Source organism: Pararge aegeria, chromosome 5 (assembly GCF_905163445.1).
Source record: "Pararge aegeria chromosome 5, ilParAegt1.1, whole genome shotgun sequence".
Lineage (NCBI taxonomy): Eukaryota > Metazoa > Arthropoda > Insecta > Lepidoptera > Nymphalidae > Pararge > Pararge aegeria.
This window is the reverse complement of record NC_053184.1, coordinates 15414256-15420255: the sequence shown is the minus strand read 5'-3', so window position 1 is coordinate 15420255 and position 6000 is coordinate 15414256.

Below are 6000 nucleotides of genomic sequence, written 5' to 3'. Positions count from 1 at the left end.
ATTTCACTAAAAATTAAAAAAAAAAAAAAATACACAGTATACATTCTTATTCACAGTTCTTAGTTTGACTATAATAAATTTATTTTGCTCTGAACATTGTTTTAAAAGATAAATAAAATAAAAATTGAACTAGACTTTATTTTCACAGAAAAATAAATAAGTAAAAGAATTAAACATTAAAGCGCTAATAGCAAATATAAAACACAATAGTAATATTTAAATAAGAATAATACTTCACCTGTTATTTGGGCGTAGTCCTTAACCAGGATGACGATAAACGTATCTTCCCGGCAATCCCACTTCTGAGCTGAAAGCTCAGAAGGGTAATTTGGAATAATACTCTGATAAAATTTCATTAAATCATTTTATTATTTATCTCCTATTTATCACACATTAATCACATTAATTATTCACAGTAATATATTTTATGTCCACGTCCGAACGTGATCACAGCCGAGAATAGACTGCCGTCCACCACAATCATTCAATGCCAACAAGTCTCATCAGTATGTACCTATACATAAATCGGTATCACTACCTGTCAATGTACGTCATGAAACGTATGCAACAAGGGTATATTGACATGGCTACACTTATTATTTCATGAGGTACATTGACAGACATTAATCATATTTGAAATTGCTAACTGTCAATGCACGTCATGAAACGTATGCAACAAGGGTATATTGACATGGTTACACTTATTATTTCATAGGTACATTGACAGACACTAATCATATTTGAAATAGCTAACAACTAATACTATAAAACCGTAGTTTGTTTGTCCTACACAAACTTTCTGACAAGTTGAAAGAGGATTTGTCATTCTGCTTTGAAAAAAATATGTGATAAGTATTGTGTAGACATTTACCGCTGGGCTAAACATGTATACATTTGTTACCCCGTTTTTACGGTTTAAATGAATTTTAGTACATAAAATATTTTATATTACTATGTTCGACCTAGAGCCAGAAATAAAATTAACAATTTTATTTTAGGCTTGAGAAAAATTTTTGGATCTCCGATGCGATAAATATTGTATTTATATGAAATACATATTATTTATTATTTTAATTTATTGCTATTTATATATTTTAAATATTATTTTGTGTAGCTGAACGCCCTATCCCTACTCTTCATAGTATTACGTATACTCCCTAAAGCTCTTAAATTTACTTCGTAGTAAGACTTAAAAAATATAAACACATGATAAAATACGCGAACCAACAGTAGTATGTTATCGCTCAATGTTTTCCCCTTATAACATCTGTCTTCGCAAGTGACTGCGGCGCTCTTTTCATTGCTTGTCGACCCTCGACGCTATTGTGAAGCCAACCTACCTACTTCTGCTCGTGACATGAATGAGTTGATGGAGAAATTTATTATATAGCAGCACTAGAGATAATTAAATGTCTTACAAGGATAGTAGTAATATGAACTAGTTTGGATATGCTACACGATCAAAGTCACATCTTAAATATTAATTGATGTGTATTTAATAAGGCATTATTAACATTTAATTTAACAAAACAAAATTTAATTTAAAATGTAAAACAATCATCGAATCCAAAACTGAGTTCATTAATGCGAATTGCTATTGCAATTAATATTAATATAAATATTCAAGATGGCGGGCATCTGCCACAACAACTCGCATTAATTAACCCTTTTTATCGAAAAATATTATAAGTGGATATATATTTGATTGTGCGCGATTGTCATTGCGCCAGTGATCAAATATACAACCTAGAGGTTATACATTGACTGGTTGCTGGGTCTCTCAGCACAGATAGCCTGGGCAGGAGACAATTATATCCCCGAGGAAATTTCTTAGAGCGCATAAGTGGAAATAATATCCAAATAATACATGTGTAATAATAAACGGGGGTAAACTTCTCCTACTCCATGTTCCCGTGCTTTAGAAGGTGGAAACGTTAATTATATCCCTTGTCAGGGGATATAGTCGGGGGATATAACTTTAGTCTCCTGCCTGAGCAATGCCTGCAGGGAAGAGCTTGCAGTTTATATTAAACAGCACAACTACGTAACAAGCAAATAGCACAGATATTTATAAGAAAATACCCACAGGCATCACGTGACATAAACACTCGCGGTAAGTCAAATAATATTATGATTTATTAAACCTATTTTAAGGGGTGGGAATTTAATTGCGTGAGGATGAGAAATGAGTTTACGCGGCATCTTCATGGAATGCTATATTGGATGGCATGGCTACCGCTGGTACGATGTTCTGTGACCGAAACCCCTAATCAAACCAAAGCCTTTATTGTTTACCATCTTCCTCTACTGTTGAAGTTTATGAAGGTATAAAAATAGAGTATAGCCTATTTCATAATATAAATACGAATTATTATGAAATTCGTAAAAATACAAATGAGTTTTATAAAGTAGGAATAAGGAATGGTTAATGAATTTTGGATATTGGATAGAAGCAGGCGTTACTTTGCGAAAATCCATGAAATATTATGAAAATAAAGCGTCATTTGCTATACTTTTCGCGGAGTATAGCAAATTAAGCTTTATTTTCATAATGGTTAATGAATTGACAGCTCGGTTTATATCTCGATTGGCGAGCTTATTACTGCCAGGCAAAGCAATGGCACGAGTATGATGATAGTAGGGAAATTCCAAACACTATCAAAACTCATGTACGTTATTATGTTCCTAATATACCCAACAGTATCAAACTCTCCACGAACATGAGGTTACCGTAAACTTTAAGTCTGGACTTGAACTGAAATGGGTCGGACCGAGTGTGTGCTACGTGGTTAAACTAACAAACTAACGACCCTCTTTACACTGCCAAACCTTAATTTTCAGCTGTTATGTCTGCGAAAATTGTTGGAATAGAAAGTAAGTAATATACATTTCTCTAACCGCATTTTTTTAAACCTGCCCGCATTGGTAGCGCAATATTATTGCATATATATAAAACAAACTACGGTTTTATAGTATAGTATATTTTATAGTATATATATATATATATATATATATCTTATGATATGTAGTTTGTCTATATAATCAAAACTAAACAGAGTTACCCTCACATAAGGAGCTTTTAATGTAGTTTTTCAAGCTAACGTGACAATATATACTCGTACTATATATAGAGCACTGATTTCTATAGTACGAGGTTTTACTTCGTACCAGTACCAGTGATTCAACCAAACATAGTACTAAGCTATGATTTCTGTCACTATTTAATAATCGTGTGAATAAATGATTTTTTATTATTATTGTTAAATATGAGTGTGTATGAGAGTGATACTAATTTTGCATGTATCTTTGAATGAACGTTAAACATAACATTTTTATTATTTTGTACTATTTTTAGTAAAGTGAAATTTTATATGCACCTGAGTTTAAGTATTTATGTATTAGAGCATATAATACTAGATTGGTTTGTAGCCTACTGCTTGTTATTATGTCGGTACACCCGTAATGCCCTTGTAACTCATTATATTGTCTGCACTTTCGATAAGGCATCGTCATTTTACATCGTCGCAAGGTTGCCTGCCTTTCGGTATTCTATAGGATATATTTCGGAGAGTGTGCTCAAGAACTATTTGATCTAGTTCCCCCCTCAGGTTTTTCCGATTGCGACTAATACAAGACTCTTAGAATAAAAGGCACGAGCCACTATAGTTTCTCACTAATCATGAGATTGAAAGAATATAATTATTATAAACAGATAATTTTATAATAAAAGTGTAACCAATACTACGTGACGGGGCAAAAGGAGCGAGGCGGAATTATAAGACACGTGTGAAGAACAAAGTTGTATTTAGAATTCACTTAGAATTACTTGACAGTCTAGAACAGTGTCCCTGGCTAAAGTCCCACGCAGTGGAAGCAAAAGCTGGAAGCACGTCCTGTAGGCTCCACTAGCAAGGTTCCTAACTACAGCGTCCGGCAAGTGTCTCCGAGTGGAAAGCGTTTGCTGAAGCACTACAGGCAGGTACCGCTAGTGATTTACAATTACGGAGTGATTGACAATGGTTGGCCGTGGCACGATTTACATTTCACGCAACTACAACTAACGCCATCTAGTGTTAGCGGGTCAGTATTGCGTTTTATTGTAATGTTACAAAAGGAAAATAATTATTATGCAGAGTTATTATCAGTATTTTTTAAAACTACGCTTTTGTAAAAATTGTATCATATTATAGTTTAGAGAGTTATATAAAGTATGAAGTTCTATCTGACGGTGATCTGATAACGAATAAATAAAGGAATAGCCGTAGACGGTAACGCGGTATTCTTTTAATTTTGGGGTAGAACAAAATTTCATCTCGGACGAAGTCGCTGGCAACTGCTAGTTATTAAGAAAGAGATTATAAGAAATAAACTTATCCAGTAAGAGACAGGTTTTATTATTTCAACTTCCTCAAACTAAGAATCAATTAACTATCTTCTCATACCTTATATATCAATACGTGTGTAAAGCTAGCTGGAAAGTTAATATTATTACAGGATTCATAGAAATGAAAAATTCTGGTTTACCAATTTTTTCAAGGGTTCAGTGCTTTTGGAGGAAGTAGTTAACATTACTAAATAATAGTGATACTATAAATCATTGATTTAATATGTTATTATATATTTGTAAGCAACTGCTCTAAATCGTATTACGTGCGTTCGATTTCCAAGACAGCAAGGCGTAATATTGGCATTGCCTGTCATCCTGCCTCACAGCTCGCGTCACCTCCAAACCAAATAAATTGAAAGTATTTTCCCGTCAGCTTCAGCCGTTTGTTTCCAAAATACGTAATCTTTTGTTATATTCTTTTTTACCTTCCTACGTCGAAGGGAAGGAAGGTTAACACGTTTAAAAGTGTCTGTTTGCACGTCTGCGTACTATGACATCCCAAAAATACTAGCATTCATACATAGGTATGTACAATAGAAGCAATAGTGCTTACATAGTATTATAAGCTTGTATAATTATAAAGTCGAATATGTTTTTATTAGTTATAACATCGTAATAAAATGGATCTTATATACATTACTTTAAAGCTTAAATTTGCCTACAATTCTTTATCTGGGGCTTTTGTCGGAACGTTAGTAAAACAAACATCAGAAGTATACGATTTGCGGCTCTTGTACGAGTGACTTTAGGTCTATTTTTATTTGACGATACAGAGTTTGATATGCGAAAACGACTCCTCGATTTCGAGCGTGCAAATCTCGTACTAAGGCTACTGGTATTAGCCAAGTTGCTGCTCAAAAATAAGGTAACCTCCTGAGCACTAATTACCGGAATTAAGTAAAGCCGACGTCAATAATTGCAGGATGATCATGACATAATAAATAAACTAGTCCGAGTGCTTGTGTTTTGCGTTTTTTTTATATATCAACCAAGTGTCAGAGTCTAACACTACGACTTTTATTAACAATAATTTTTCGCCATATAAATGTTAAAAATATAAGTTTAATAGAAAAAAACTCTTCATCTTTACTATTCATCAATGGCCGATATCAGCCCACTGCTGGACTTTAAGGTTTGCCCATAATCATCACGCTGGGCAGACGGGTTTGTGATCGCAGTAGATGATGACCGACCAAAGCGGAAAGAAGAGGGTTGGAGATCACTGTATTCTGATCTAATATTATAATTACCTAAATATTGTAACACTTACCATAATTACTGATGCCAGATTGTTATGATTTGCGAGTGAGGATTTCCTAAATACAGATGCGTTGATCTAACTATACACTTCTGCGTTAAACGGTAATTGAATGCACACATCGCCATCTAGCCCCAAAGTAAGCGTAGCTTGTGTTAAGGGTACTAAGATGACTGTTGAATATTTCTAAGAATAATATACAAAAATACATATAAATAATAAAATACAGAACACCCAGACACTGAAAAACATCCATGTTCATCAAGCAACATTTTCCAGTTGTGGGAATCGAACCCACGGCCTTGGACTCAGAAAGCAGGGTCGCTGCCCACTGCGCCACTCGGCCGTCCAACGT